General features: G+C 46.7%; 1 protein-coding gene across 3 annotated transcripts in view; it reads right to left on the reverse strand.

Moving 5' to 3' along the window:
- Positions 1–12,132, reverse strand: part of IL1RAP (interleukin 1 receptor accessory protein) — a 49,719-nt gene extending 37,587 nt beyond the window's left edge. For 2 of the 3 annotated variants that reach the window (XM_058844288.1, XM_058844290.1), the window contains exon 1: positions 12,029–12,132. The gene's annotated coding sequence lies outside the window, so the exon portion shown is untranslated. The other variant, XM_058844289.1, reaches the window with a different exon arrangement.
- Between the last annotated feature and the right edge of the window lie 9,405 nt (positions 12,133–21,537).

Raw genomic sequence — 21,537 nt, forward strand, 5'->3', positions numbered from 1 at the left:
GCAGAGCTGAAGCCTGCCCTGCAATCAGGGATATGACAGAAGCCATAGGTGTGACCCAGTCACTGCATCTCCTGGTGACACATCTAAGGCAGGGACCTGCAGAATGGATGCTGGGTCCCACCTGTGCCAGGGTAGCTGCACTCACCAGGCCATCGCATGCCTGACAGCAGAGCGGGCTGAAAGGAATTTGTTCTGAAATGTTTCTATTACAAAAGTCATTTATGTCATCAGAACCAAAGGAAATGCTGAAATTTGAGCAGCCTGAAAGCTTTTCACTAGCTAGAATCACAGCAGACATTACACACCTGCTTTTGCAGAGGGGGAAAAAAAAAATAAACTAGTGGGAGTCAGATGGAAAGTTGCCCTGGTGAGAGGCGTCTCCTGTCACCAGCACAAAGGATTTTCTGCCTTGCTTGGCCAGACCTGGCCATTGGCACACAGCTTTACACCCAGGGCTACTGAATACACTGAAGGGAAAGAATACCAAACCAAAACCAAATACACAAGAAAATCTGTAAATAGTATTCTTAACCAGTGGCTCAGCCAGCTCATTGGCAGCCAAGGACGTGACACCAGGCATCCAAGGTGCTCCATTTGCCTGTCACCCACTACAGCCCCTCCCTGGCTTCCTGCCTGCACATCCAGTCCAAGGACTGCGGCCTGATGGCTTTTTAATAATGACATTTTACAAAATCCCCAACAAGGGGATGAACAAGCACAACAGTGTGATGCTCCAGAGTCACTATGGGAGGTGATCCCAAGCTATTTCTCCTTCAACAGAGCAGCACAAATTGCAGAAGCAACGCTGCCCTTCCAAGAGCTCCCGAGGACAGAGCTGGCAGCAGCCTCCCCTCAAGCTCAGAGGCTCGGGAAAAAGCGTGGAGACTTTCATTCACAGTGAGTCATTCCTGGGAGCTTCCTTGGTAGTGCAAAATTTACCTGTGCCAGTGCCAATGTTTGGGACATGAAGGCGAGATTTCCAGGCAGGGAATTTGTGATTTGCTATTGGCATTTAGATACCATCTCCTGGCACTCTTTTGGCTTAGCAGATTTAATGCTAACAATGAGAATTCAGAGGAAGAAGCTTTTTTCCTCCCTCTCAAAAGAAAAAGTGCAATCTAAACATGGGGAGAGAAGTGGAGCAGCGGGCTTGAAAATATACCTGAAGAAATTTGGAATCCCTTGCTTCCCTTTGCAGTTCTCCTGGGGTCCTCTCAGGAGCTGAAAAAGCAGAAATGCTACAGATCTTGCACACTGCTCTGCTGGAGTCCAGGGTGCCACTGACAATATTCTGCCACCAATTTAGCAGGCAGAACACACTACATTTCATACATTGAAAATAAACGAGCTCTCTGTCACCTCTACAAAATATGCACACCTGGCCAAGTCAAACAAGCAGCTGGGACTATTGCCTAGAGATCTGTGGAGTGGGCTGGAGAGGGGCAAGTAGAGCCACAGCTATAAAATCAAACAGTACGGATTACAAATGGATCCATGCTGGCCACCGAGTGTTCAACCATAAGCTACAAGAGCCCTTCTGTGCTCAAGCAAAAGGTATCCAGCTAAGACAGTCTATTTTTTATGTGTGAATAGCCAGGGAATGAAAAGTTTCCAGCCGTGCTTCAAAGAGAGCTGAGATCTTCCATGAAGCCCGACACAATGCTTCTATTTTGGACAGCTATGTTATAGTGAAGGGAGAGTTCTGAGAAACATGCACGTATTGTGCTACCGCAAAATAAACGGAGAAACTAATCTTTGCACAGAAAAATAGAAATCTGTAATCAGTGTGGCTCAAAGACCTGAGAAGATTCAAGAAATCCAAAGTGAGATTCCCCCCCTCACTGAAAAAGTTCCAATTAACTGTCATGGAACACTTGGAGACATCTGACAACAAGCATTTAATTTATACATTCAGCCTGCTGACCTTTTTAATGGTTTTACAATGTAAGCAGCTCCAGTACCCTCCCTAGGAGGTTGTTCCACTGCCCCAGTGGACATAGCAACACATCCACACTGTGCAACAGATTGCACAGCAGCAGCCCCAAGCTAGCTCAGCACAAGTCTCTAAATCCAGAGGATACAATGCAGACTTGAGCAGGTTTTCAGATGGGCTTAATGCCTTTTTCAGGACATGTTCAGGACTCTCAGACCCCAGAGCAGCTTTCCCAGGAGGCGTCTCCTTGCAAGCCCAGCCTGGTCCAACCAGTGCCCTGCAGCCGCACTGCACATCTCCCCTGCCACACCAGGGGCTGCACCCAGCCCTGCTCAGCATCACCTGCAGTAGGCTCTCAGTGTCAAAAACACTCCAAGAGTTTCTTAAGTTCAAGCCCTTGCTGACAGCTACATACCTATTCCTTCATCTCCTCCCCTCACAGCACTAAGTGCTTGAGGACCAGATTCCCAGGATGGCTGCTCTGTATTCAGACAGTATCTTTCCCTTCTTGCTCCTCCAGAGAGGGACACAACAAGCAAAAATCCTCCAACCACCACCATGCTCCAGAGCACATCATCACTGTCTCTCACTTCCCAAGAATCTTCCTTCTTGTGGTGCCACAAATTCCTCAAACAACTGCAATGTCTCCAGCATCACTATCAGGTTTACCCATGCTGCTGCCAGTGGGGAAGCCCCAGCTCTTCCTGAGGCGTAAGAGAATGATTTCCTCAAGTGACTCTGGGTATCCTGGGATGAGCAACATATTCAAGGGTAAAAGCAAGTCAGATGAATTTTTCTTTTTCAAGTTTGGGCCACACAGCATTTTCACACCTGGTACTTATATTAATCATGTTAATTTAATCCCATTTAATCTTATAAGTAAAAGCAAACAAGAATAAGACATCAAGATGCTTCAATCCCTGTCCTGCAGCTCAGACAGGCTGCTCCAAGTGTGCTTTACACATCAATCAATTTAAAGCAATATAAAAATAGAAAGCGCAGGAGCTAGCAGCCTCCCCCAAGACAGCACCTCACTTAAAAACAGTTCTCTAGGGGTCCTTCCAGCCCTCCACATTCCCAACACACCCACCTGGCCCTCCTGGTGGCTATGAGAGCACCTGTCCCCTTCTGGTCAGCATAGTATAGTTGCATTCTGCAAAGGGGACTAGAAAAAGCTGTGTACACACAGAAAAAAGGAGGAAAAGTGAGACAAGTGAAACAATCCTTTCCCCACTGTGTATTTCTTTTGCTCCCCATGTCTCTAACATTTCCTTCTGCAAATATTCAGTTGCACCATCACGAGGAACTTGCTCAGGCTCTGCCTGCACTGGCCCCATCAGTGCAGCTTGAAATTCAACCTTCAAAGAACAGCACCCTGAAATTTGAAGTCCAGTAGCCTCCTTTGAGAAAGTCTGCTCTCTGACCCACAGCACCCACACAGTAGGAAGGCTGAGATGGAGCTGCAGGCAGCAGTATGCTGTGACTGTCATCAATATTAATTATTTGGGGAGAATATGATTGATCTCACAAGGGCAATGAATTCATTTCTCCAGCTGAATGACAAACAAAAGGCAATACATGAGCTGCTGACATTTCCAAAGGCTATGAGGTGCAGAGACACAAGGAAATACTGCTATGCACTAAAGCCTTGCTGCAAAGGGCCAAAAATCTGAAAAGCCTCTGAAATTTTCATTTCTGAGCACCTTCAATGCCAGGAAGCAGATGCCTTCATATCCTCAAATCTGTGCCAACCCCAGCCCTGGGCTGGCTCACATCTTTGCATCGAGAGGAGGTAATCACTGAGTGTCTTTGGGAAGTTGGTGTCATGGTTTGACACTGGCACAATGCCAGGCACCCACAAAAGCTGCTCACTCCCCCTCCCCTGCCACAGCTGGGCAGAGGAGAGAAAAAATTAATGAAGCGTTCATGAGTTTAGATAAGGACCAGGAAAAAACACTCCAAGGGCCAAACAGGCTCAGTTTAGAGGAACAAAGTGAATTTATTACTAGCAGAGTCAGAAGAGGATAATGAGAAGTAAAAGTAACCCCTTAAAACTCCTTTTTTCCCCCAACCTCTCCTTCCTTCCCACCAACAGCACAGGGAGACCAGGCATGGAGGTTTTTGTGTCAGTTCATCACAAAGATTTTCTTCCACTGCTCAGGGAAAGGAGTCCATCCCCTGTGAGACTGTGAGGTCTCTCTCATGGGAGACAGCTCTCCAGGAACTTCTCCAGCATGGGCCAATCTGACGAGCAGCAGTTCTTCCAAAATTGCTGCAGCATGGGTCACTCTTCCACAGGGTGCAGCACTCCAAGGACAGGCTGCTCCAGCCTGGAAGCAGGGCCCTCGCTCTCCACTGGATCTCCCACTGGAGCACAGCCTCCTCCAGGCACCCACCCACTCAGGCATGGGCACCTGCCCCAGGGGCTGCAGGTGGATCTCAGCATCCCCTGTGGATCCCCACGGGCTGTGGATGGATCTCAGCATCCCCTGTGGATCCCCACGGGCTGTGGATGGATCTCTGCATCCCCGTGGATCCCTGCAGGCTGTGGATGGATCTCTGCATCCCCATGGATCCCCATGGGCTGTGGATGGATCTCTGCATCCCCATGGATCCCCATGGGCTGTGGGTGGATCTCTGCATCCCCTGTGGATCCCCACGGGCTGTGGGTGGATCTCAGCATCCCCCATGGTTCCCCACGGGCTGCAGGGCACAGCTGTTTCACCATGGTCTCACCATGGCCTGCAGAGGAGCCTCGGCTCTGGCACCTGGAGCACCTCCTGCCCCTCCTTCTCCACAGATCTTGGTGTCTCCATGTTGTTTTCCCTCACATGTTCTCACCTCCTCTTCTCTGTCTGGAAGGAAAACTGCACCTGCCCCACTTTATCTTGATCCTCTCCCCAAAAACGTTATCACAGAGGCACCACCAACCTCTCCAACTGGCCCAGCTTTGACCAGCAGCCTGCCCATCTTCAGAGCCACCAGAGACTGGCTCTGCTGGACATGGTGGAACTCTCCAGCACCTTCCCACAGAAGTCACCTCTGTTCCCCCACCCATCACCACCAAAAACCAGGCTGTGCAAAACCAACACAGCTGGGTTGAGTTTCCCTCCTGCTCTTTGAAACCTCATCTCAGCAACTACAGAGTCATTGCACCTGTCAGATGGAAAAAAAAATTTATAAGGGGAAAACATTACCCTCCTGGAGTATTCAACAGGGCTGAAATGCAAGGTACAGCTCCCCTGTGCAGTGGGAGAAAAAGAAGACACAGAAAATCTGGAGAAAAGTGTTTCTATCTCTCTATGGCCTATGGTCAGGGACCCTGTGTGTGTGAAACCTCCCAAGGAGACAGTTAAAAAGGCTCCTGAAATTCCACATAGCACCATGAGAGAGGACAAGGAAGGAGGAGAAAGATAAATGCACTGAGACTGTGGCTATTTTCTTTCAAGAGAATGGATATGGGGCAATCCCATCCCAGTCCACAGGGATGTTATTCCAGTGGAGTCTGAGTTCTGTCCTTCAGGCACCCCAACACATCAGCTCAAATGCAACCAGCACAATTTGCGAGAGCAACACATTTTGGGATCCAGCAGCACATCTGTGTTCATTCAGAAAGCCTAGGTGCCCTCAAGACCTCCAGAGCCTGCCAGCTGGGCAGCAACATCCTCCCACTACCCAGATCCATTCTTAAAAACAAGGGCTGGGAGGTAGCTGTGCTTGAAGGAAGAGGGGCTATTTCTCAACAGAACAAATTCAATTATTTGTATCACAGTGAATTTGCATGGCTCTTACTGACAAATTAAGTATTTTTTTACACATCTCAGAGCTTTGACTCAACAGATTGCTAATAAATTCATGTAGGTGGGGGCCTGGACGTTACTGTGGTGGGAGGGAAGTGAGGTTTTACTTTTTGCAACAGGACCAACCTGAGAAAAAATAACTAGGAATTTGTACTCCTTACACTGCCATTTACTAGGCTCCTGTAAGTCTCCAAGGTTGAAGGTTTCAAAAGTCTCTAGTTTAGGGTAGAAATATGAGTTTCTGGCTAATGTACATGTAGTCTGTATGCAGGCACCAATCATCAAATGCAGTGCATGAAAAACTGTAGTGCCTCCCTGATAATCAGGCATTAGAGAATTTACAAATGGCTGTCCCCTGAACTGAGTGCATTAGTAGAGGCTTCTGAAATCTGTGCCTCTGTTTCCCCAGCCACATTTAGAACAGCCTTTCTCCATCTCACACCACAGCAGTGCATCTTAGTATCTCTAAAGTGCTTAGAGATGCTGAGACAAAAGATAACATATGAGTACAAAGTATGGATTAATTCCCTGAGCTCAGCAGTCAGTGGAGGTGATGGGGCAAAAAGTAGCATATGCACATCACAAAAAGTGGGGTTCTGAGCCTATCTGAAATAGCAACTATTTAAGGAACAGCTCCCTTGGAACAAGTGGTTTTGGGGCTGGTTAGTTGGGCACATGGAGCCTCAGCAGGCAGGAAACAGAGAAATGCAATACACTACTATGAAAAATAGATGCTTTTCCAGAAGGTCTTCAACCTGTTCCTATAGAATTTGGCAGTGGGATTTGAACTCATTTCAGTTAGAGGTGTTCACATTTTAGCAACTACCACATAAAGAACATGACCAAACATAATTTTAAAAGCTATTTCCATTTCTGTTTGTTTTTATAAATTATTAAAAATCCAGTTTAAATAGTGCAAAGAAAACTTTAAATTGAGCAAGATAAGTTTTGGCATCCTTCCAAGTAGAAGGCAAACCCCAAAACGTTACTGCAAATCCAACAGATGGGAGTTATTTTTCACTCTTTAAAATTTCATTCCTTTACACTGAGATTAACTGTAATTAGCTCTTTATTTACATCTAAAACAAAAAGTAAAATGAGAAAAGAAAGGCAGCTATAACCACAACTCACAGGCAGAAAAAGGACAAAAAAAAAAAACAAACAACAAAAATTCCCTCCGAGAAGAAAACATGTCTTTCTTGCCAAGCAGTATAATTGTTACAAATATACAGTTAAACAACTCCACAACATCCTGTCAGCACTAAAGATAAACATTTAAGTCACAATTTTGCAAGCTTTTACACACAAATTGATCAAATATCTAAGAATCTTCCTCCGAACACTGGAAACATCTCACATCCCTCTAAATAAACAGCATCAGGCCTAAGAGAGGCAAGATACTCCACTACAGTTTTATTTCAGTAACTCAAGGGATTAAACAAAACTGTGAGGAAAACAAACAAACAAACAAAAAAAGCAATCCCAGCAGCTTTTCCAGATAAAGAGAGAGGTATTAAAACTTCCTTTTTTTTTTTTTTTTTTACTCTTTTTTTAAAGCCCTCTTCTAATTCTGATAACACCTTGGCTCAGTAAAGCTGAAGAGGCTCCTTAAGTATTTGTGTAAGTGAATGATTCATGTCGTATCTTCGTGCTTCAGCTGCAGCACAGCAAAGCTGTCCAGGGAGCTGCGTGGGGAGCCCAACTCCATCCACGGCCAGGCTGCACCATCGAGCTCCCACAGAACCCCTGAGCCACACCAAGGCAGCACTGCAAGGGTTAAACAGCACAGCTCACCCAGCCCTGCTGCCAGGAATGAAAGAGTGAGTGGCCTTGAAGGCAGCCCCAAATGCTTCCCAACCAACTGGAAACTCTGCCATGGCGGCTCAGGGATGCCAGTGCCCGCGATGGGCGTGGGATGGGAGTGAGGGGCTATCCGGGCTCCTGCCAGGCAGAAATGGGTCTGAGGGCACCTAGAGAGAGCTGGGAAGAGCTGGTAGCTCCTGATGGTCCTGCTCTGAGTGGCATTTCCAAGCTAACGGCTCTCTGGCATCTTCCTAGTGTTCCCAGGAGAAGGAGCCACCTACCACTTCCCTGACAGAGCCCAGGATTCATGGAAATCTCTTATTCTCTGCTGCAAATAGAGCATTTAAGTTAACAGTCTCTTTTTGTTAACACATGTAAATGTAAAAAGATTCCATGAGAATCAATATAACTTTTTCATCTAAATATCAAGTCGACACATAACAAGACAGAGTAGAGGGAGGGAGAGAAGAGGGAGGGAGATCCAAACACCAGGGGCCTTGAATCCGCTTACTGCAAAAGTTAAGGACTGAAATAATTCTCATTTACTCATATGAGAAAGTGAAGCTCTCTCTCTCTCACACTTTCTCCTTCTCTTTCCCTAACACTCTCAGATGCTTCTATCTTTAGCCAATTATCCTTGCTGTAATTTTCTTTAAAGTGTAATTGGATAATCATCCAGACTCAGGGGAAACCTGTGTCAGAGGAATTCCTAGGGATATATTCCCATTTGATGAAACTGAGAGCTGTTAAATTAACAAAGGACTGACTAAAGACACGATTCTTGACTTGTAGCGAGGATATTGTTTTACAAGCAACTATTTTTAGAGAACCCTATAACAAAACACATACACTTGTACACTCATTTTCCTGTGTCTTGCTTTCTGCAAAATCAGACTCTGAATTTATGAATATCATGTTCTGTGCATGTGTGTTATTGGGACCTCTGAGGCTGGACACAGTAAGCACACTGGCCAAGATCGCAATTCCCTACAGCGTAGGCACCATTTCCAGTGACTTCCCCAGATCAGTTTCCTCCCTGCATTCTCCCTGAGCTCATCTGGCTCAGGCGTGTGCAAAAGCCCTACACGGACCAGCCTCGTGCCTGAGAAACGTCAGATTAGCCCTCTGCCTGGCAAAAGCACTGGTGTGGGGGGGAGAAATCCTAAAATACCTCCCAAAAGAAGAAGCTGCTTTGTTCCAGTTTAGCAGCAAACCTCAGCCGCACGTTTTGCTGGTGGTGGAGCAGAACAAAGCAGCTACAAACCGTGGATGGCAGAGCCCCACCTGCACACAGCCCCTGAGCCTCACACAGGGTGTGGAGAAGGGTCAGCTCAAGCACGGCACACCTGACAGCCAGCTCTGCCTCCTTCTGCCTTTGCATCTGGCCCACTCTGCCCAGCCAGAGATGCTCCAGCTCCCACCTGCCAGGCACAGAGCTGCCACCGGCCAGGCAGCACGGAGGAGACAGGCTCTGCTCATGGGGGCACTGAAATCCGTGAGCTGTGTCAAGAGAGAGAGGGGAGGAAGGAGGAGAGCAGAGCTCCACTGTAGAATGTGTTTTAGTTCCCAGATAATGTGGCGCTGTTCACAGATTTCAGCTTATATAGGCTTTTCCCTATTTCTATTTTTATTCCCAAAGCAGTCCCCGTTACTGTATGATAAAATAAAAAAAAAAAAAAAAGACATGAATGCATTCACATGCTGATATAATCTTCCTAACTGTCCCCTGGCTAATGCAACCTGTGCTGTGAGAGCCAGGCTGGGGCACCTCCTCTCCCACACCACCAGTCACAAGGGCTTTGTGGCAAGTTTTTGCAAGTCAGAGTCTTGCTGAAATGGGAGGACACTTGACAAGAGAGGAGACCCAGGACAGATGGGAAAAGAAATATGAATCATGAGCCTGCCAAAATAACCAACAGAGAAACCCAAACGTAAGTGAGAAGAAGGAATAAATTCTAAAATTTTGGCCTCTTATTCTGAAGGAGTATAATGCTTCCTCCCTAGAGCTGGCATCTGGTTCATGCAGGTCTTGAAGGAATAAAGCTGGGACAAAATCTTTCTGCCTCATTCTTCCTGAATGCTTATTTTAGAGCTTAAAATTACAGCTCTGAGGCAGCAGGGAGGCATTTCCCACACCTCTAAGTATCCAGGCACCATCCAACCTGCTGCCATACTACTCTCCCTACCCCCTTAAGTCTCTCTTACCTGTGTGTGCTTCGGGGTGCCAGGTGTTTTTGGGTAGCACTAGCTGACCCTGGGGATGAGGCTGCTGGAGTCCAGAACAGGGCAGTACTCATCCCTACTGCACGTGTTCAAGCTCAAATGCAGAATACCTGCACAGACCAACAGAGCCTGGAAGGGGAGAGCCCAGAAGTGTTCATACACCAGCTTTCCTTCCACACCCTGGAGGGATCAGAGGGCCTTCTGGACTCTGGGGAGGCATGGACAGACATCAGCAAGCATCATACCAAATGCAGACACTTTGAACTCAAGCTAGAAGCAGAGACTCGGAAAACAATCCCAGCACTGTGTGGATGCAGCCCTGCCCTCTGCCTTGCACAGAGGCATGGAGTTAAAAGCACAACCTCTCACCCCACAGCCCCTTCCTTCAGCTCCATGCACAGCTCCCACCTTCCCAGCTTAACATTTCCTCATCACTGCAGTGCCCTGCAGGCTTCCACCACCTCAAGTCCTCACAGGCTTACTCTCCATGTCCCTCATTATCCTACATCCTTTGCTACTCCTCCAGACAAAGTGTTCCCAGCAACAACACCACGCTTACTTCCAGGGAAGAAGAATATCTGAGTATTAGAGTTTAATCCAGTCTGCTTGCCCTCTCCTGCTTGCCACAGGCAAGCAATGGAGACAGAAAGCAGGACCCTTCCCAGCACCAAGCCTGCCCACCCGAGAGCCTGTGGGCTGGAGTGATGCTCTCCATGAAAAAAAGGGATGCCTTTCCTGCAAGGAATACAAGACAGCAAGTAAATCTTCCAGAGCTGCCAAAAGCAACCTGTTATAAATGACCCTCTAAGTTATGAGATACGGACTCTCCACAGTACAGTTAATAAATAACACCTCACAATCCTTCTAGGTATGGAAGCGTATGTTGGGTGACAGTTCTGCTTGCCTGAGAGGGGCACGGTTAAAAATGGAGTGTCAAGAAAATTATACTTTTTAATTACAAAGGAGATAGGGTTGTTTTGTTTTTTTAAATACAAGGAACTTGCTGCAATCTTCCAAATCCAGAAGTGAAAAGCCTTTCCTAGGACAAAAAACTGAATGCATGGAACAAAATCCATAATTTTTTAAGATAAAAAAGATCTGTAAAGCCAACCAGAATTTTATCCAAGCACTATAACCAGCTATTCACATAGCAGAGGTCAGGATGAAAAGGGTGTGCATGTGAGAGGGCATTTACAATCCAGTTTACATCCCAAGGCCCCAAGATCAGGATTCAGTTGTGCCAAGCACTGAACAGGCACACTCCAAGAAACCAGCCCAGAGCGAGGAACAAGCAGTGCCACTGTAACAGGGGAAAGCGACACTGGCACAGAAAAGCGACACTTGAAGCAGCGAAGCCCTGATGGTTTCTTTTTCCCCCTTCTTTTTCAGGACACCATCCAGTCTCCCTCCAGATACACCCCCCACCACCACCAAAAGCTGTTTCACATAAGGGGGCAGCTGCCCCCACCAAACACAGCAAAGGCCATCTTGCTGCCAGCATCTCATCGCTTCCAGTCTGTTTTCTTGGGCATGTCTCTTCCACTTTATTTCCATGCTACGGCTTAAGCCTGACCCCTTCGTCTCCCCGCTTCCATTTCAGAGACCCGTTTGACAGCAGAGAGCAGATATCAGAGGCTCAGGAATTTGCAATCCGGATGAAAATTAAAGTTGCATTTCTCAGTGCGTGCAGCGCTCCAGCCAGGAATACCCAGATCTCCACGGCCCACGGGAGCGAATGAAGGCGAATCCCTCCGCATGTCGGGGACCGGGGGCACGGCCAGCCCGGCCGCAGGGCCAGCGGAGACAAACCCGCGCTCCCGCAGCTCGGCTCGGTCCCCGCACACCGAGGGATCTCCAAGGGATCTCCGAGGGATCTCCGAGGGTCCCCCGAGGTCCGCGGGGGTCCCCGGCACCATCGCGCCCGCCCCCGCTCCGCTCCCCCATCCCTCTCACCGTGCCCACCTGTCCTCCCTCGCCCGTGGCCGCCGGGCGCTGCTCCTCGGGCTCTCCCGAGCGGTTCCTCTTCCTTCTTCCCGATCTCCCCCCGTGCCAGCCGAGGAGCGGGGGCCGCTGCCAGCTGCGCACCGCCGCCCGCTCCCCCCGCGCCGGGGCTGGAATCCGCCTCCTCCGACACAAACTTTCCCTTGGCGTGCGGGGAAGTTCACGGGCGGGGCGGGGCGGGACAGGCTCCCTGTCCCCTGTCGCTGCCTCCGCCCACGCCTGCAGGAGCACGGGCGTACCCCGCGCACCCCCGCGCAGCGCGGCTCACCTGGGGACGCGGGGAGCGCACAGCCGTGCCCGGCGCGCCGCGCTCGCCTCTTCTGCCTCCTCTTCTGCCTCCTCTTCTGCCTCCTCTTCTGCCTCCTCTTCTGCCTCCTCTTCTGCCTCCTCGCCGTCGTCCCCGATCCGCGCCCCCGGGCTCCGCTCCGCCCCGCCCGCCCCTTTCCCCGGGCTCCGTTCGCGCTCGGGGCGGTCCCGCCGCTCGCGGCGGTCACTGCGGAGCCGGGGCAGCGGGGCCGGGGCGGGCACGGGTGCGGGTACCGGTACCGGTGCGGGTGCGGATGCGGGTGCGGGCATCCGCTCCATCCCTCCGCAGCTGGCGGGCCGGGCCGGGCCGGGCCAGGGGAGGCGGGGTGCGAGGCGGGGTGCGCGGGGCCACGGCTCCCTCTCCTGGCCGGAGCCGTCCCGCCTGCGGCAGCTGCCCGGGGCCCTTGGAGCCGGCTCGCAGCCCTTAGAGACCCCCTGGATACTTCTGGGGGGAGCGGGCTGGAGGACACAGCCCTGCCGCAGCCCCTGAGCGCTCTGCGGGCCACCCTCCCCATGGGAAAGTAAAGTTTGCCATTCTCTCTGGTGTCCTGGGATTCCTTCGCAGTAATTTCCTTCCAGGGCTCCCTGGACATTCCGATTCCACCTCGTCCCAGAGAAGTGGCACCGTTTTTGCTCTATCGCTGGCACAGATACAGCCTTGATTAGGCTGAAATTGCTGATGGATGAGGAGTGGGCACCTGAAAGAGTCTGCAGGGGCGGTTTCAGGGAGTCCGAGGAGTGGAATAAAAATCTGCAGAGATTTGGACCAGCACTTGATCCTGGAGAATGTGGCCAGCGATTTTATGTGCAGCCCCTAGTGTAGGACTGCCCTTGCCCAGGAAAACTCATCGTCCTCTCAGGTTGGCCTGGAGTCTCTTCCATCCTGGCAGTGAATAGCCTGCCCTTATTGATACTTTTATCACATCTTGGCAGGCTGACAGCAGGGTGAAATGGCTGGACACAAAGCCTGTAGTGCTAAGGAAACTCCTGTCTGCTCAAAGTGCTGCAGCACTTCTTAGCACTGTTGGCTACAACACCTGGACTGAGTTCAACACCTCAGTTGTTATCCTCAGAAGGTGATTCCAGGATATCTAGGAGACCAAATTTCACCCCATCCCTTGAAGCTCCTCTGCAACAAACCTGTCCTGGGGAGCAGGGTCTGGCCAAGGCATCATAGCCATTGCTAGCCCCATGTCCCCATCCCTCTGCAAGGCAGCATGAGGCACTGCTGCACACTGCTGCTGTGAGAGGGGTCCCTGCCCTCAGCAGCCCCACCAGCTCTCCAAGGTGGGCACACCTAAAGCTTCCCCCGCCCTGAGGAAGAGGAGCTGCAGCCCAGCTCTGCCACTGGCTGGGAAGGAGCTGTGGTGGGAAGCCAGTGCTATTCCTGCAGCTCCAGCAGGAAAACTTCCTCCTGTACCTCTCTCTCCTTCCCTTCCCAGGGTTCTGGCACAGCAAAATTAGGCAGAAAGTTTCTTATCTCAGCAGCTTTTGTGTCCTGGTGGTGAATGCCCTTGAAAATCTGCCTACTTGGCTTGTGCTTAGAATCAGCTCTACTCAAGCCATCTCTAACCCAATTCCATCCAAATATTAAAGCAACTTGGTGAGGCAGAGCTCTGTGAAGACTGATTTACCCCACTCTAAGGGCAGATTAGTGCATATTTTGCTCCATGCGACCTGCACTGCTCCAGGACCCAATCTTGTCTGGAGCTACTTTACGTGTCTGTGTAACTTGGCTGCAATACTGAATATAGACAAAACTGGAATAGCAAAGCACATTTTATGAGCTGTATTTTCCAACATACTTACTGAGAAATATGTGCTTAAAATCATCTGTTGAAATATGACAGTCCACTTTTCTCATAGAAGATGAAATGAAAAAGGGTTGTATATTTTAGTCATGATACTTAATGCAGCTGTGGGAGTAGCTCAGCTGTCTGGTGATTGTTACAATAATTAAATAATAATAATAATAATGATTCCTTGTTTTATATAATACCTGCCATCCATAGATACAGGTCTGGGATAGGACATGCCATTATTTTTATTTGGGAGGATCCAGGATCTGTTGCAATACTGGTAATGCAGGTTAGCAGCCACTGACACACCCACCCTGGGAAATTCATACTGTTCCGTACTCCAAGCCTGCCAGTGCAAATTAGGGTCTTTAGGCCAGGGACATTAATTTTCTCTGATCTTGATGAAAAGCCAGAATTCAACTTTAGACTTCATTGAAAGGCTCATAAAATAAGATTCAAGACCAAATTTCCAGAGAGTGGTTAAAAGCTACAGCTGATAGCAAAGCCCCAAACCACACCTGCTTATTGTATTTTCACAGGAAAGGTTTCAAACTCTTTTGTTTATGGAATAAAAGAATCAAAAATTTCCTACTGTAAAATAAGGGTAATATTTCTCACTTGGGCTCAATGTTGTCATAAGGATATTTTTATATTGCTATTTTTTCTCCTATCCTCTCTCCACACTTGCACATGCTATTTCTGTGCAGGTTAAAATGCAACACAGTTACACCCTAGAGTGAATTATACTACGTTTTGAAGAGCAATTCAGTAAATAGAAAACATTTTTAAGCTCAAAAAAGGCAGCATTGTTCCACAATTTTTGGACAGGGAGCAAAGAGTAGCATTACTAAGTGAAACCACGGGGGGGACTTAAATAGCAGAGGAATGTGCTGGTGTTGAGCCAGGACACTGGAGCTTCTGGCATTGCAACTGCTGTGAAAATATTCCACAGACCTCCAGTAACAAGTGGCCAAAGGCTTTGTTTTGCTGCTGTTCCAGTCCCATTAGGCAATTTAAAGTTACAAGCACAGGAGGATCGTGGATCACAGAGCCCAGTTCTCTGCTGTGCCAGGAGTAATGTTGTTTATGGTCCTTTTCATGAAAGGACCATGCTCCAACTTTAAACAATTTTCTGGTTTTGCTTGTAACCCCTCTGTGAGATTGTCCCAGGCTGTCCATGTCCTTGTTGGTCAGGAACCTTTCCCCAGATGTTCTGGCACCAGCACTGGCTCTCATTTCAGTAGCTGTTTTGCTCGCTTCTCCTTACTCAGGTATTTTTATGGAGATGGTTCTTGTCTCCCTTTCTCACTGAGCTACACCAGACTGGCTTTTCAATCTTCTTTCCTAAATGACTCTCAGTTCACCTCAGACCTCTTCCCTCCATCTGCTGTGGTTTCAATTAATCTCAAAGTTCATATGGATTACCAAAAGTAGTTCGAGTATGAAATGGGAGGAGGTCTCGCTGATGCTTCATACATTGACATTAAAGTCCCCATTTCTCTCTGAAATATCTCACCTGGTAATCCCAAGATTGCACTTATCTTTCTGCAAATAAGATGTAGTGGTGACCTCATATTTCTCCTCCATTTTGGCTTGCAATACTAAGTTCCCAGGCTCGATCAGAAACTTGTTACTATTCCCTTGTCAGTTCCCAATTCCCTTGTTTTTGTCCCAACTCTCAGCCTGCACAGAGTTTTCTGTTTGTTCTTAGCCAGCATTTATGATACTGGGAGATCAAGGTAGTTTCATAACCTCTAAAAGACATGCTCTTGCTTGTTACTCACACCCACCTAACCTATTTTTCCTCCTTCCTAGTTCAGGAAATAAGCCCTAGACTACATATAATTATAGTCTGTGTAGTTATAAATGAACGTGCCTTCTGTGTTTGACACCTACCTTTTAACTGGCATTGAGAGGAGCACGCCTGATAACCTAAGATACAGGACAGAGGGAAAACAGGAGAATGACAGATATTTCTGACATAGCAGCACATGAACCTCCCATCTGCTTCTGTCAAGGGAGCTGATGTTACCCACACATGGAGCTGAACATTTTCTGCTGAGACCATTTTGCAGCGAGGAACCTGTACCTGGCTGAGCAGGCAGGCATGGCTTTCAGACAGGTATGAACTGCTTGTTCACCAGAATGCACAAGGAGCCACAATTGTATGTGTCAAGTGAGCCTGACTGACAGAGATTGTGTATCCTCTGCTGTATTGACTATGTGCAAACCAGATCTTAGATCTCACTGCCCGGTGAGGCATTTTGTGTGAACTTCTGTAAGAGCCCTGCACAGTGAGGAGGGATTGGGAGCACGGCTTCGTTATGAGTTCATCTGTGTTCATTCCTGAGGATTTAGCAAATAGCTTTTGTCCATGTTAATGTGCTAAATATCATTAGTGTCTCTTCCCCTGTGTTACCACGGTGGTAGGACTGCTAATGCAAATGGCTCTTAAATGGAAACTTGACCTTACATGACTTGCATCCAAGTCCATTTAAATCTCTGTCACACATGTTTTGATACAGCCTAAGGCTGGAGATATTTCCAGTCCTGTGAGTCTGTGTTTCATACAAACTGAAGCTGTTTCAAAGCAGTGATGAAGAGGAATATCTTCTCATCCTGCTAAAGGCCTTGGCTTTTGGCAGGTATCTGACCCACAAGTGCACACGCATTGGACACCATTTGTGTTTAGGATGCCTGAACATCCTTTTGCACAGTGTATTCAAACACACCAAATTTGTATAAATTCCCTGACTGTGGAGGTTGCAGGAACACTTAAACTGGGTTGGCATTTCTGTTGGGCAAGACCAGCATCTGTCTCAGTCAGTCTTTGAAGAAAGCCTCTAGCCTGGCCATTAATTAGGCTGCAGTTTACCTCGCTTGCTCAGTGGTGCCAGTGAGAAGTGGCAGGCTGTCAGCAGATTAATAAAGCTAGATAGGCTGAACACAGCCTTGGCATCGAGGCAATTCCCTACTGATGGGTATTTCAACAGGGAGTGGTCTCTAGAGATGATTTCAAACTCCTGGTTTCTCTGGCTGATGGTTTGCTGACACAATTGCAGAAAGGAAAAGGCACTGAATTAACACACTGTCTTTCCTGGGTAAATTGAGCCAATTAAAAGATCTGGTAAAAGCAAGGAAAGGCTTAATACAGTGTATTTTTATCCTACCTATTTGTAGGAGTGCCTCCTGTTTTGACATAGGTTTGTACAGGTGTTTCGATGCTTTAATAGTTTTTCAACAGACTTTTTCTGAACAAAACCCAACTTCTCTGGATAACTGTCTGATAGTAAACTGCAATGGTTATGGAAAAAAAAGAGAGCATCAAGTGTGGTAAATGAAAAAAATTCCATTAGCATATTCCAAAATATCATTATTATAGTCAATAACAGTTAATTTTCCCCTAAAAATGCAAGATCATTCTGCAGAATGACTTTTTAAATCTATGATTTCACTTCAGCAGTGATGAAGCACATTAACCTTTAGACTCTGAGTTTATCTGTGCATATGTTAAGGATTTCTTAAGGAAAACAATTCTTTTGTGTAGCTCATAAAAAGATTACCCAAGCAACCGAAGATTTTAGGAGCAAACTCGAGAAACTGTAGAAAACCTTGCACAATCACTGGGAAGGGCAGTGATGTAGGGAGATGCTGTTACTTGCCAAAATCAGGAATTCCTCTGGAACAGGGTGGCATGTTCTAACCAAAGGGCAGGACCCTCTGCTCCTGGTAATCAGCACTGCTAATGGAGATGTGGCAGCTCACGCTAGTGGAGGTTTTTGGCGATGCTAATTGCTCTGGTTAGGCAGAATACCCATCTGCACAGAGAGTGATTTCTGGCATCCTTGCAGCTCTTTTCCCAGGTCAGTGTATTTCCAGGCATTTGAAAGTTCCTTTCTCTTAATAGCTGCTATCCATCCTTATAAAAATGAGGATAACAGATGAAGCAGAATGGCCAGTTTTGCTCTACCTCTATTGAACTCACTGGATTTACATTAGAGAGGATTTTGGAGTAATAAATTTGCATTTACACAATTGCTATGAACGTGCTGTAATTCCCCCCACCCTGACTGCTATTGATTCCCAGGTGCCAGATCAGCACAAAGTAGCCCTGTGCCAAGCAAAGGTGTAAAAAATATTGTTGGCCTCCCAGGATAAAACAAGCCTGGTTTTTGGAGGAATGGGTGAGCCACACGAACATTTCATTAGTTTTGTGGATGGTGTTCAGAGAACAGCTGTAAAGGCAAGCAGAGGAAGTATTCCATTTATATGGAGAATGATGAAAGGCTGCTGCCTGCATGTGTGGATAAAACCTCCATCTCTCACAGGAATGTGGGCATCTTGAGGAAAACACTTCGGTTAGGGCAGTTAACTACTGCTGTGCGACTAGACAAAAAAAGACTGAATTAAGTCAATGGAAATTGGATGGATATACAGGCAGCCTTACTCCACAAGTCATGCTTATGGAAACTTCTCTTTTTTGGATCAGATCTCCCACCTGCCTCTTCCTTATGAAATGAGAGATCTTAAAGATCACTGAAGAGGAGGGAATCAAGAGCAACGCATTTGTTAGCAAGTCATAAATTTGCAGGGAGAAAGCGCGGGGAGCAGAAAAAGAATGAACTCGAATTTCACAAGGGCGAGAGGCACCCTGGAAGCCCGGCAGTTGCTCGGCTCATGGCACAGAGCCATCAGCTGGGACATGCAAAGTCTCGGAGCAGCATCTGACAATGAAGTTCACAAGTCGTTAACCAGCAATGGAAAGATGTTCTCGACAGGCTGCAAGTGAAACGACCTCCCAGGTTTAACACTTCGTCTTCATAATATGCCGGAGACATTTCTGAAGAGAGTAATTGGCCAAAAGGAAATGAACAATAAACCCTATGATGGAAGTCAATGCTCCTGAGAACTTTTAAATTTTTTCAGTTAACATTCCCTATATTACTGTTTCTCTGTATGTAGCATGGATGAAAGATCCTGGGCGAACTGGAGTCCTCTGCCCATCCTGAGAAGGCTGAACTTAGAGGACATTTCAAATCAAGGTTGTTCATCCTGGTAAACATAAAATCTTCATCTGATCTGAAACAAAAGGTGTCCTTTCATGTTTGAGCCACTCAACTTTTTTTAAAACCACTTAAAATACTTCAGATTTGCATTTTTTTCTTTAAGATTTTGACTTCTATTTCAAGCACATTAAAATTCTCCCCTCCACTCCTTTTTAGTCAAAACTCTTCACTGAATTCTTCTTCAGTTTATAAATAGTTTTGGTCCCTCTAAACCATCATTTTTATGACTTTCATATTTCTGGAAAAAAAGGCGCTGCTATTATTAGTCATCTACAGTCCTCAAGACATTACCCAAAGTATTGTCAAACAGCTTCTGTTCCACTATTACTGGGAGGACACCCTATTAAATGGATGGGGTTTTTTCTTTGGCCAGTCACTTCAGACAGGTTTCTCAACCCACAGTTGTGAAATCAGCCAGCAAACTGAGGTTGAAAAATACCCTTGGAGGAAATTTCCAGCTTGTTCTCACATGGCTGTGTGCTCCCAGGAGCCTTTTGACTGAGCCCAAGCCACCTTGTTCAGGCTCACCAAGAATTACACCTGTTCATAGGATGGGGAATACGTGTGAGGGCCCACCCTAATGGACAAGGGCATTGGATTGGGCTGAATTAAGTCAGGAAAACATCATATACCTGCTGCTACAGTATAACACAGGAAATTTAGTGTTTTGGATATCAACACAGGCTCATGAGGAAGGAGCTGTTTATAAATAAGCTGAGATTCCCAATCACTTTCCAGATATATCTCTGGGTAACATCTGGTTGGTTCTTTCATCTTTCATTTTCTGCTCTTGCCACACCTGAGATATATATACAACCTGTGCTACCTGTACTTAAGTCAGGTTTAAAGTACAATTTTTGTCACATCCAATGAAATGAAAGTTCTCCTTTGCAAAGAATGATAGGAGAGAAGGAATAGAAAAATAAATGTTATCTAGCAAGCCAGGTAAATAACTTCAAATCTGGACTTCCTTGTGAGGAAAAATATGGGGCTACAATTCTCCTCTTTTCCATGAACACTCTGCTGGTGAAAAGATATTTCCTTAAGCTTTTTATCTGGTGAAATCACCTAACCTATCCTTTTCAGGCATGGAATTTTTCTGCTCACACATGCTGTCAGTTGTTCTGTGGGGTTATTTCTCATGCAAACCAAAATAGTTCCTGATTTAAAATGTTCCTCAACCTGACTGTTCACATGATAAATGACATAATGGAGTCGCATTCGTTAGCACCAGAAACAAACTCCAAAATAGAAGCAGACAATTACTAAACAAACATTCTGTAATTATCTTTTCTTTCCTGACCAGCTGAATGATGAAGAAAGCAGCAATGTGTAGAGCTCATGATTAGAGCTGGTCATTTAGGCAAGAAAAAATATTGGACTCTGGTGTATTTCATCAATCAGAACGTGGAGGGAGCTGGTTTCAGCCGATGGCACCAATATTGTGGTGGATGTTGATCATTTTCCCAATGTTGCCTCCCACTGACTTCCCTTTTTATATTTTTAATCTGTCTCCTAAATCACTTCATGCAGCTGTCTCTGGCTTATTTTCTTCTGTTTCACATTAATAATTAATTCCATTGCTTTTGGTATGCCCTTGACCTTCAGCTGCTTCCAACACCTTGATATAAATCTTTGGACATATCGCATTCTATATTCCATTATACACGTTTGAATACTACATGGAGGTGTTCACGTTCAGGCCTGTCCTCATAAGAACTGCAAGAGTCTTTTACAGACATTTTTTACTACTTCTTTGGTGCTCATTAGTCCATTATCTGGCAACATAACTGTTTTATTCTGAAGCACACCACTATTTCAATTACAGAATGATCGTAATTAGACTCTCTGCTCATTAGGACTCCATTGCTTCATCTACACATGGGAACCTGTATAAATCTTAATTAAAAGAAGAAGAGTTGCTTGTTGTCTAAACATGAATTTAACCTTAAATAGGAATCTGCAAATTAAGGAAAAGTTTAAGTGCTCTTTTGCATATAGGGAAGGTAGCGCTTACTGATGATTTGCCCAAATAAAATAAGCGTTCCAGATGTTCAGGGCAAAACCACAGTGGGATTATTTGTTGGGGATTCAGGGAAGGCTCAGGGCAGTTCCTGCATGATGAACTCTTGGGTCCCTTCCCCCAGCTGGTAAAGCCACACCCTGCCTGGCAGTAGAGAGGCAGAGAGTTCAGTTTCTTTTAGATTAAATGTTAGGAAGAAATTCTTTGCTGTGAAGGTGGTGAGAAGCTGGCACAGGTTGCCCAGAGAAGTTTTGGATGCTGGAAGTGTTCAAGGCCAGGCTGGATGGGGCTCTGAGCAACCTGGTGTAGTGAAGGGTGTCCCTGCCCACAGCAGAAGTGCTGGAACTGGATCATCTTTAAGGTCTTTTCCAACCCAAACCATTCTATGATTCTTAATATGCCATTCTGGCAAACATTTAATCTGTTGAATGAAGAACCAAATTCTTTCGATGTGAAGCAAAAATTGTCACTGGGGAATATCTTGAAGGGGAGAGTCTGAAGTGTAATAATTATTTGTTAAAAATATTCAACATGTATTTGCAAAGAATGAGACACAACTGCAATGCAGGCTGATGTTTTGCCA

The sequence above is a fragment of the Poecile atricapillus genome, chromosome 8 (assembly GCF_030490865.1).
Source record: "Poecile atricapillus isolate bPoeAtr1 chromosome 8, bPoeAtr1.hap1, whole genome shotgun sequence".
Lineage (NCBI taxonomy): Eukaryota > Metazoa > Chordata > Aves > Passeriformes > Paridae > Poecile > Poecile atricapillus.